Source organism: Vicia villosa, linkage group LG5, assembly GCF_029867415.1.
Source record: "Vicia villosa cultivar HV-30 ecotype Madison, WI linkage group LG5, Vvil1.0, whole genome shotgun sequence".
NCBI lineage: Eukaryota > Viridiplantae > Streptophyta > Magnoliopsida > Fabales > Fabaceae > Vicia > Vicia villosa.
Window position 1 is genome coordinate 46,891,572 of NC_081184.1, and position 13,040 is coordinate 46,904,611.

Consider the following 13,040-nt stretch of genomic DNA (forward strand, 5'->3'; position numbering starts at 1 on the left):
AGAGAAAAACTCAGAAAAATAGAAAGGAAAAAATTAATTGTATTAAGGAAAAGCCATGAATAGGCAAGATAATAAGATAACATTTGTGTGTTTTTAGGAAAGATACAAAGTAAAATAAAAGAAGAATAGCTATGTGGAAACAATCCTATTGAGTTTCAATTCTGCTATTGCCATTATGTCTTCGAGCATCTCATCCCTTGCTTGTTGGAGAAAGATGATTGGACTGGCCCGTGCCCTTTGAAACTGATATTGTTGATGAAACTGAATGATGGATGATCTGAACGAGACATAATCGTACGCTTTAATCCTTAACTTTTGGCTAGGCCGCCCTTTCAGGTTTTCAGCCTACCAGGATACCCTTTTTTGCCCAAGTCGCTCTTTCGGGTTTTCAACTTCTCGGGTGTACATTTTTAAATATATATATCCATAACTTTGCCCGAACCCTTTTGGTTCGCAGGGACGCCCTTACTTTTGCCTAAGTACGTCGACCTAGCGGGTCGTATTTATGCGTAGTATTTTTTGACTATGTCTGCGTTCGCAGGACTTGGAAAGTCTTCACCGTCCATAGTAGTGAGTATCATTGCTCCTCCAGAGAAGATTTTCTTGATTACAAATGGTCCTTAATATGTCGGCATCCATTTGCCCCTATGGTCTCCTTGTGGTAGAATAATTCTCTTTATAACCAAGTCACCAGTCTGGTATGCTTGTTTCTTGAATCTTTTGTTGAACGCCTTGATCATACGCTTATGATATAATTGCCCATGACAAACAGCCACAAGTCTCTTCTCATCAATCATGTTTATCTGGTCTAGTTGAGTCTGAATCCATTCGTCTTCGTCTAACTTTGCATCCTTCATGATCCTCAGAGACGGAATCTGAACTTCAATGGGTAATACAACTTCCATGCCATAGACTAGTGAGAACGGGGTTGCCCTAGTTGAGGTACGTGTTGAGGTACGGTAACCATGAAGAGCGAATGGTAACATCTCATGCCAATCTTTGTATGTAACGGTCATCTTCTGTACAATCTTCTTTATGTTTTTGTTGGCGGCCTCCATTGCGCCATTCATCTTTGGTCTATAGGGAGAAGAGTTGTGGTGTTTGATCTTGAACTGCGTGCAAAGTTCAGTAATCATCTTGTTGTTCAGGTTGGTACCATTGTCTGTGATAATCCTTTCGGGGATACCATATCAACAAATAAGGTTGTGCTTAATGAATCGAGCCACCACATTCTTAGTAATGGAGGCGAATGAAGCAGCTTCTACCCATTTGGTGAAGTAATCAATGGCCACAAGGATGAAACGATGTCCGTTGGAAGCAGTAGGTTTGATTTCCCCGATCATGTCAATGCCCCACATTGCAAAAGGCCAAGGAGCAGTCAGAACATTCAGTGGAACTGGAGGTACGTGTACTTTGTCGGCATAGATATGGCACTTGTGACAAGTTCTGGAATGCTGATGGCAGTCAGTTTCCATAGTGGACCAGTAGTAATTGTAGCGGTAAAAAATACTCGAGCACAATCGCGCGCACGAAATATCAACAGAGTCGCCACTGGACTTTATTTATTCCAAAAGGAAAGGGAAAATATCGATAAAACCCACGAATAAAAAAAAGGATAAGATGGTAATCGCAACCAAATTAGGGTCCGGGAGTCGGTTAAGCAAGGGGAAGGTATTAGCACCCTTCACCTCCATCGTACTCGATGGGACCCATTTAGTTAGTTTCGTGTTTGAGTGTTAGCGTAATGTTTGCGTTCTTTAGCTTATTAATTGAGAAAAGATAAAAGAAAGGATTTATTATTGTGAAGAAAAAGAAATGTTTTTTTTATTATTATGAAGAAAAAGAAAAGATTTTTTATTATTATGCTCGCCAAGACGTTTGTATCTTGTGCCCACGTATTCCCTAGTGCAATGGGAAAGTCAGAGCAATCGTAGTTCGGGCGAAGAACCACGAAAGTTTGTTGGTTGATTTTAGCGAGAGGTACTCGATCGCTTTCAAATGGAGACAATACTACGCGCACATGGATAAGAGATCACTACAAGAATGGATGACTAAATCAAGAGTGAGACGAGATTTTGGCCATCATTGCATTCGAGTGGAAGATATTCGATCTTCACATGTGGAAGTATGTTCGCATTTTGAAATTGAATAAGTGTCTCATTTATGAAAAGAGTTTTAAAATGGTAAGGAGATATTTGCGGACGTTTAACAAAGGATTGAGCATAGGTGTTCACCTAGCGCGTCTTTACCCAAGGTATTCAACAGGAGCGAGCCCCATTGTCACTTGTTGTCCTTGTTAATTAATTTGTTTTAATTCAAAAGATCAAGGTATTCAAGAGGTGTTCACTTCTTGTCACTTGATCTCTTGGTTTGATTAAAGTGTTATAATTCAAAAGATCAAGGTATTCAAGAGGTGTTCACCACTTGTCACTTAACCTCTTGGTTTGATTAATGTGTTTTAGTTCAAAAGATCAAGGTATTCAAGAGGTGTTCACCCTTTGTCACTTAATCTCTTGATTTGATTAATGTAAGGTTTTAAAAAAAGGTGTTAATCCAAAAGAATCGAGATATTCAAGAGGTGTTCACCCCTTGTCACACGATCTTTCGGTATGGTTAAGAAAAAGGTTTTCGAAAAGAAGAAGCTCGACGTTGGATCGAGAAATTATTTGACGAATTGGCGTTGGACCAAGATTTATTTATTTTTGGATTGAGATTGATCTAATATTTTTTTGGAGTTTTCAATATATGAAATAAGATCTAATAAAAAAATATGTTTTTTGTATTTTTGTATACCTAACAATTATAAATTTAAAATAAAAAAAATACAAATATAATAATAAAGAAAACTATAATATATGGACTAAATTTAAAATAAACCAAAAGATTTAAGCAAAAAAGGTAAGTACATACTAACATTCATATATTGTTTTCCATACTATCCTATTATCAAAACCAAATGGTGAATTTTCAAATATGTGAAGCATGAACTTGATATGTACATTTTTCTTAAAGAAACAACAACAACTAGACACTTTCTTTCAAATTTTAAAACCTGTACACAAAAAAAAACAAAGTCTCTCTCAAACTTCAAAACAACTTGCCATTATTCTTTCTTAATGAAACAATCATGAATACATGGTATGGTAAAAAAAAAATAGTCACGCCTCCATGCATTAACATATTCACATTAATCAAATTATTACAAATTACATCTATTATCTATTATTAAGATAAAGATTAAAGCACAAGAGAGACTAAGTATTAAATTAACCAAGTTAGTGTTGACCAAAGAAATTAAATGGAGATTAACAACAACAATGAAACTAAACTAACAGTATCAATACTCAAACAAAAATCACTTGGAATGCTATATAGCTAGCATCATAAATAAATAAACGCAAACGACATCGAAACTAATCACACAACAACAAAAAAACAGATCTATAACAAGTCGAAAAGTGAGATTAAAAATGTTACCAAATGAGATGATGTTACACAGAAACTTATATAATAACTCGCAGCCTTCAAATCTCGCACACGGACACAACACCGAAAATGAAATCACCACCGACGGAGTAGGAGGATGACGACAGTTGGAGTTTGAAAACAGAAGGGAAACAGAGTTGTGCATTGGTTTCAATGGTGGCGTTTTGTGTAGTTTCGCCAGAGTTTTGTTTGAAGCAAAGATGATGATGGTATAAGTTGTTTCGTGTGGTGAAAACGAGCATGGCAGAGGCAAGAGGAGTTATGGAGATTCTCACGGTTTGTTCATGGTGAGATGGTGTTACGGTGTTTTCGTGACCAATGATGAGAGATTGTGAAGGTCACCTCTTCATGAATGAACAGTGGCTTTCATTTTTTACTATGAGATTCAGAAAAATCACAAGGGTGCGGCTAGTAATTGGTGTCTGTTCTATTTACAACAACACAACTTTTTATTTATAGCCAATTATTAGGGTTTCTTGGATGCTTAAAGGTGACAAGGACCACTCTATACATCAGAAAAATCAAAGAGGATTTCTTGATGTTTGTCTTGTTTCTACGCATGGAGTTGGTGTGTAAGTAACTTGCATGTAAATAATCTAGTGTAGAAACAGAAAGTTAGCATCTTTGACCCTATTTTCTTGACAAAACAAAACTAATAATAATAAGAGAAAAAGAAAATTGTTAGTAAGTTTCAAAAAAAAATAGAAAAAGATTAAAAAAACTAAAAATGAAACAAGTAAAATAAGAAAATATAATTTTTTGATATTTTTTGTAAAATTTAAATGAAATGCAAGTTAGAGATAAATTATGGAAAAGATACTGATTATATACATATGGTTTTTTTGACGAGAAACACGCAAAATGCAACGATTCAAACCATGAACACATACAACACAAGCGTGGGATATTGTCCGAATGAACAAAATGTGTTGGTAAAAAATTAGGGTATGACAGTAACCTGCTCTCAGAATCTTTTTAGCCATAATGTGTCCACTAGAATGAGTTCCAAAGATACCGTCATGCATGTCTTCCATGATCTCTTCCACTTCCTTCTTGTTCACACAACGAAGCAGGGTTGAATCATGATTGCGCTTGTATAGGGTACCATTACTCAGGAAGAATTTTGAAGCAAATCTTCTCAAGAACTTCTTGTCGTTAATAGATGCCCCTTCAGGGTATTCCTGAGCTTCGAGGTATCTTTTTACTTCATAAAACCATGGCTTTTCTTCAACCTCGTCAGTAACTATCTCGTAACAGTACGCCAGTTCGTCGTGTCTTTCAATAATAACTATAGGAGCCTCATTATCCCATCTGACTTTGAACATAGATGACATAGTAGCTAGGGCGTCTGCTAATTGATTCTCTTCTCGGGGAATATGTTCAAAGGTAATCTCTTCGAAGTGTGGAATCAAAGATAGCACTAAATCTTTGTAAGGATGAGATTAGGATGCTTCGTGTCTCATTCTCCTTTGATCTGACTAATTACTAGGGTCGAATCCCCATATACTTCCAAGAATTTGATTCTTAGGTCGATAGCAGCTCTGAGACCCAAGATACATGCTTCATACTCAGCCATATTGTTGGTACAATCAAAACAGAGTCTTGCTGTGAACGGGGTATGTCCACCTGCAGGAGAGATAATCACAGCGCCAATACCATTACCAAGTGCGTTCGAAGCTCCGTCAAAAACTATAGTCCATCGGGATCCTGGTTCAGGTCCTTCATCCAGACCGGGTTGTTTATAATCAGTGACCAGCATAACATCTTCATCCGGAAATTCAAAACTCACAGATTGATAGTCGTCTACAGCTTGCTGGGCCAAATGATCTGCTAACACACTTCCTTTGATTGCCTTTTATGTTGTATACTGGATGTCGTACTCTGTTAATATCATCTGCCATCTTGCTATTCGTCCTGAGAGAGCGGGTTTCTCGAACACTCACTTGATAGGATCCATTCTATAAATCAATAAAGTGGTATGGTTCAACATATACTCTCTTAGTCGGCGAGCAGCCCATGCCAAAGCACATCAAGTTTTCTCGAACAGTGAGTATCTTGTTTCACAGTCGGTAAACTTTTTGCTGAGGTAGTATATTGCAAGCTCTTTTCGACCAGACTCGTCATGTTGCCCCAGTACACACCCCATTGAGTTCTCCAATACTGTTAAGTACATAATTAGAGGTCTTCCTTCAATAGGTGGTATCATAATCAGAGGTTCTTGAAGATATTTCTTGATTTTGTCATAGGCTTCTTGACATTGGTCATTCCATTTCACTGCTTGATCTTTCCTCAGTAGTTTGAAGATTGGCTCACAAGTAGCGGTCAGATGGGAAATAAACCTAGCAATGTAGTTCAAACGTCCCAAGAATCCTCTAACTTCTTTCTCATTCCGTGGAACCGGCATTTCTTGTATGGCTTTTACTTTTGCAGGATCGACTTCAATGCCCTTACTGCTAACAACGAACCCTAGTAGCTTACCATACCTCACACCAAAAGTACACTTCTTTGGATTCAATCTCAACTTGTATTTCTTCAACCTATCAAATAACTTCTGCAGGTGGACCAAATGTTCTTCTTCGGTGTTGGACTTTGCAATCATATCATCAACATAGACCTCTATCTCTTTGTGAATCATATCATGGAACAGAGCTATCATTGCACATTGATACATTGCCCCTGCGTTCTTCAACACAAATGGCATGACCTTGTAACAGAAAGTTCCCCAAGGAGTAGTGAAAGTTGTATTTTCCATGTCTTCGGATGGCATCTTAATCTAATTGTAACTTGAGAAACCATCCATGAAGGAAAACACTTTGCATTGCGCAGTACTGTCAACTAGAATATCAATATGTGGTAGGGAAAATCATTTTTAGGACTTGCTCGATTCAAATCTCTATAGTCTACACACATTCTAACCTTTCCGTCTTTCTTAGGTACTGGTACTATATCAGCGATCCATGGTGGATAACTAACAACTTTCAGGAAACCGGCATTGAACTGTTTCTCAACCTCTTCTTTGATCTTCTGAGCCATATCAGGTCTGCTTCTTTGTAACTTTTGTTTAACCGGAGGACAGTTTTCTTTAATAGGTAGACGGTGAACCATAATATCAGTGTCGAGCCCCGGCATGTCTTTGTAGGACCAAGCGAATATCTCAACATTGTCTCGTAACATCTAGATTAATCTCTGTTTGACACCATCCTCTAGCTCAACCCCTATCTTGATTTCTTTCTTTTCTTCATCGGTACCTATATTCACAACCTCAATTGGCTCTTCATGCGGCTGTATAGTCTTTTCTTCTTGCTCTAGTAATCTGGCAAGTTCTCTAGGCACTTCACAATCTTCCTCACCTTTATCCTCAGCTTGGTAGATCGGATTTTCAAAATCATATTTAGCAATAGCAAAGTCGTTATCAATAGGATCCAGGGTGGATATGGATCTGCAGTGCATTATGTGGGTGTGTGTAAGAACACATAGCTATAGAAAAGTAAAAGAAACATAAAAGCGAACACACAATTTTGAATACGAAACGTCCAATATTTTATTGAATGAAAATATGCTTATGAAATGACAAGCCCTAACAAATGGACCGTTGTGCCCCGGGCAAGACACACGACTTTAAAGTTTATTGTTTATTGAAATACATAAATTAAAACTGGGAAACATAAAAACAAAACAAAACTAGAAACAACAATTACTCCTGACTATAGGAGATATAGACAATGTCTTCGGTCTTCCAGTTGTCCAGCCCTTCGTCAGGTGTAGGAAAGATCCACTTGTCTAGGTTGCAACTATCTTCATCTTCTCCAATGGAATTGACTCCTTTGCTGATGAAATGATACTTCAAACCTTCTGGACGAGGATGTCGTTCTCCACTCTGATCTTTAGCAGTGCAGCCTAGACCCCATTTATTGTATTTGTATAGGATGTCAGGTAGTTGCCCCCAGATAGTGCAGCCACCTTCTTCTACCACAGCCTTAGCATCTTTCAGGGAAGCCATTGTAGGAGGAACTCTGGTAACTTTAGGAACAACATTGATGGATTTCGTCTCAGGAACCACTTGAGGGACCAATTCGAACGCCTGGCGGGGAGATTCAAAAGCTTATCTAGTGAATTCAACATACTTGGTCTCATCTATGAAGCTCACCACATATTCTCCCTCGCCATACACAGTGACAATCTTGCCTTTCTCCGGATATTTCAGTTTCTGATGGAGAGTTGATGTCACAGCATTTGCCCCATGTATCCAAGAACGCCCAAGTAGACAGGAATAAGCGGGATGAATGTCCATCACATAGAACACAATGTTGAAAGTCTGGGAACCTACTCTGATTGGGAGCTCAACTTCGCCATATACAAGACTCATTGTACGATCGAAAGCTTTTACTATCACATCACTGGATTTCAGCATAATTCCATCAGGGTTGAGTCTGTCCAATACCAACTTGGGCAGTACATTTAGAGATGAACCATTGTCAACAAGTACGTGAGCTAGAGTAGTGCCCCCACATTCAATGGATATATGTAGAGCTTTATTGTGATTCTTTCCGCTAGGACTCACATCAGCATCAGAAAACCCAAGGTAATTGTCTGTTGTTAGGTTTGCAATACAGTTCTCGAGTTGAGTGACACAAATCTCTTGTGGCACGTGAGCGGCCTCTAGAAACTTCATCATCTCTTTGGCGTGAGTCTTGGAGCAACTTAGGAGTGACAACATAGATATCTTGGAAGGAGTATGCCCCATCTATTCAACAATGTCATAATCACTTTTGCGGATGATCTTCAAGAACTCATTTGCTTCTTCACGAGATGGATTTTTAGCAACAATCTCAACTGGTGTCTGGACAACTTCATGCAATGGACCTTTACCTCGAGTATCAGCATTGTGATTAGGAATAGCAGCAGGTGAAGCAGTGTTTGGAGAGATCTCTGGAGAAAACACTCTTCCACTTCTTGTCACTTTACTAGTTCCGACAATATTACCCACATCGGGATTGGCGTCTTCATAAACTTTATCAGCTATGAGTTCTTGCTTAACTCCTTGAATATAGACCTCGGCACCATAGTTCCACGGGATAGCCTTGTCAGAAGAATACGGAACTGGACCAGGCTTAGTGATGATAATAGGAGCCACGTGGGGCTCAGCAGAAATCTTGAAAGGAGCCTTAGTAGGGATCTTCAGCGGAGCTTTGGAAATTACGGATACATCCTCGATCTTTAAGCCACGGGAGAAACCTTCGCACAAATTCTCAATAGAAAGAATCTTCTCAAATCTGATCGTGCCACGATCCATCCAGCCTTGAATACCTCTTTTCAGATTCTCACAACCATTGGGTTGGGATGCTGATCCGCTGTCGCACGCGGATCAAAAACGAGTATTTTGAAAATATAGTGTAACGGTAACGACAACTCGGATATCGTTCTCACAAGGATTCTTATTCTTGTTAACTAATTACAATAACGATTAAGGGAGGGTTTGGTTTAAGGTTCGATTTAACAAAAAGAGAAAATAAGTGATTTTGAAAAGTGATTATAAAATAAGCTAAAACGACAATTTGCTGATTCGGTTCCTATCTATCATTGATTATTGTAATTCCAACCTCCTAAGCGGATTATCTATTCTTATTCGATCATAATATCCATTGACAAGCGCAATTGATAGTATAAGTTATATGTTCCTATTATCCGAATTAAGCAAACGGGATTAAGTTTCATGAATTAAGCAAACATGAATTAAACGGACACGATAACGAATTAAGCAAACAATAACATGACTATAGTTAGGATCATACAACCAATCGAATTAAATCAATATAGTCTATGCAAATCATTATCGTAATTAGTTAATAAGAATAAGAATCCTTGTGAGAACGATATCCGAGTTGTCGTTACCGTTACACTATATTTTCAAAATACTCGTTTTTGATCCGCGCGCGACAGCGGATCAAATTGGCGCCGTTACCGGGGATTAGTTCCTCATCATTCGTACAAAGCTTTCAAAATTATTTGGTGAAAAGTAAAAAGTCATATGAACACTACGGCCAGACCTAGGTACTAGAGAGAAACAAGAATTCGGGTCATAACCCAACTGGGTCAAACAGACATAACCCAGGCCCAAAACTAACGATCCAAAACTAAATAAAAAACTAGTGCTGCAACTTTAACGAATTTCTTGAAAATATGAGTTCAGAATTTGACTTCAACTCCAACACGAGAATTGTAGCTCTTTCTCTTAGCTTTCCGGAGATTATTAGAACGCCTCAATCGGATTCCTGAAACTCCAGTTATGATCGTTTTCGTGAAAGCTGCTAAAGCTGAAAATTAAGTACGAAAATCAAATAAGTATAAAAATAAACTAAATTATAAAAACACATTAAAAGGGAAAAATAACCAAAATAAAACACGGAAATGTAAAAGTATAAACATAGAGGATCGTGTATCAAAATACAATGATCAAATTCCCCCACACTTGAACTTTTGCACTCCGAGCAAACTGAACAACAAAACAAGGAACACACAAATACATCATTAGTTACTTATCCTAGGCTACAAATCTTCTTCGGGTAAGTTTGCATCAACAGGTACTAATCTTGCACACTAAGGACATCGTAAGAACACTAACCACAGATATGCAGACATAAGTCTCCTAAATACACAAACCAATTCAAATCATATTATTATACCATAGCCTAACTTACTCATCCTTTTTGCTCTTTTTCATTCAGGCGCAATCACATTAAGCCCGTTATCTCCACACACTTATAGCAGGACAACCGGTTAGTGAGTCTGATCCTTTTGCACGGGGTTCCAGTACTTGTGTGGCATAACCCTTTGCTTACTCAGATGTAGTTGCGGGGGATCAGACCGTAATCCTCCCTACCAAGTTCAGCACCAGAAACCGCTGAACCAACTAACAAAGAGTTTTGAAAACTTTTTTTTTTGAAGATTACACAACCGTTGGGTTAAGTGACCGGGTGAGGATCACCAAACTTAGAAGGTGTATTACCTTTTTCTTTTTTCTTTTTTTTTCTTTTCTTTTCGGAACATTCACTTATATTCATCGGCTTCCTGCGTAAAGTGTGTGAGAGATGGTGCCGACTGCTGAAATAAACTACTTAAGAGCTGTCAAAGAATGAGAAATTAAGGCTAAAACATAATAACAAATTCAAATCGATTTCCGTATGCAGGAGACTTACGGTGTTAGAACGATACCGATCTTATGAATTTTTCTCAAGTCTCCGCAAACCCGACTCAAATCAGTGTGTAGCCTAAAACTTTCAAGAAGATGCATTTTTTATTGAAATTAAACTGAAAACAAAACAAGAAAAAGAAAATAAAACAAAGAACAAAAGCAAAGAAAATAAATGATTCCCTCCCCCACACTTAAAACAAGCATTGTCCTCAATGAAAGAAACAAACATAAAATAAAAGAGAGGAGAGAGAGGAAAGAACACACCCGAATAGTCAAGGAGGATAGGTGATCACATAAGAAGCCTTTCCCAAAGAGATGTTTTCTACATTTTCTTCTTTCAAAGTGGGGCTTTCATGGAGTAGCTTTGGGTAATGTCCATTGAACTTGAAATTTGTATTAGTGCCTTCGCCTTTTATTCCAGGATCAAAGAAGAATCTTCGATAAATAAAAGTGTCGAATGGGCACGTGATCTTCTTTTCCACAACATCAGAGATCAAAAGATCGAGGGGCTGCCTCACTACTTTTGTTTCATCTCCCCCTTCAGTTGAGACCCTATGCAAATTCATAGATGGGCTAATATCAGAAATTTCGGTCAAAGTCCACCCAATCGCCTTTTTATGCTTCTTCAAAACCTGCAAAAACTTATTTTCTTAATCAAAATCAAGGTTAGAAGAAATTATAACTGGCAACATTTCATTCATCTCTAAATAAGCATATTTAAGATTTTCAGGAATTGGTTTCAGCTCAGGGGAAGGTGGCTGCTCAATGGAAGGAGTTCTTGGGGCAGTCGGGATGTCAAGAGTATCAGCTGCATGAACAACTTCATTTGCTACGTCATCTATAGTAAGAATATCAACTTTCAAGGCAACCTCAATTTCAGCACAAACAGAGCAAATTTTAGTGTCAGTACAAACATCACAAGAGTAAACATCATCAAAACCAGACAATGATGGAAAATCATCTGCAAACAAATCCATACAAGTATCATCAACAGTTTCAGAAAGCAACTCTATTTGAAAAACAGAATGCTCTTTTAAGGGTTGTTGGTTTGATCCTTGAGCTTGCTGCATGGCATTCATCAAAGTGGCAAGCTGTCCAATCTGTGTTTGCAAAGTCTGGAGAGTAGAATCTATTTGCTGTTGATACTGAAGATTATTTGCAGCCATTTGTTTGACAATATCCTCTAGTGAAGGTTTGGAAGGTGCATAGCACACAACCTCAAGTTCTTTCAGATGCTTATGCGGATCCTCGCCTGCAAAACCATTAAACCTAGGCAACAAATGTGTTAAACCATATTCCAATTCAAAAGGTGCATCGGCCGCAGGATAGTCAATACATAAACCATTATAGTTTACATTAGGGACAGCCAACTGCGTCAAAGTTCTTTGTTCAGCCATGGTTCAACAAACACAGAAATATCAATTATGTCCCATATAGGCAGAAAGAAATAGAAAGAAGGAAAACGATTAAAATAAATTTAGAAAAATATAAAAACACGAAATTTAAACTAATTAAGACAAATAAGAATTTTGAGATTTTTTTTGGATTTTTTCGACTCTATGAAAACAGTAAAAAATTTATTAAAAATAGAAAAACGATGAATTTGGCGATTTGGGGTTGAATTCCCTTACTCTTCTAGAGTAAAGATGTATTGATCGCACAATTTTTTGCTCCCAATAGGCAAAAACAGATTATCGATCAGACTTAATTTCCAAAAAAAATCGTTTTTCCGACTCAAAAAGGCGTTATGGCCGAAACCGCGAGGAACCTATGGCCTAAACGCACAAACACTAAACCTATTTGGAAATAACAGCCTGAGTCGCAACTTGGAAATAAACCAGCTTGCAGCAGCTTTCTCTTGATGTCAAGGAGAGGAGTTGGCAGATCTCTCACATCATAGGCATGAATTGTGTCTATGATAGCGTTAACAGTCTTGTCGTGTTTCGGCATGGGAGCAGTAATGACATTAGGAGTCTTTGAAGCGTCAAACTCGATTTCACCAGCTTCTATCATGTCTTGGACTTTGTTCTTCATGGCCCAACAATTGTCTGCATGGTGCCCATGAGCATTAGAATGATAAGCACATGTGGCTTTGGAATCATAAGTTGGATTTTCAGTGTTGACAAACTTTGGAGGATCCTTCGGGGTGACCAAGTTAGCCTTCAATAGACCCGTTTTGCCACCCCTAATCCTGGCATATAAGAGGATGGTATTCCATATGGTTGTTCCCTCCAAGGCCTAAAATTTTAAAACCTTGGTGGCCTAGGGATTGTAGGTTGTGCCTGGTTTCTAAGATATATCAAAATAGGATCACCATGAGTATTTAATGGAATATCAGTGGTATTCATAAAGGGAGGCACAA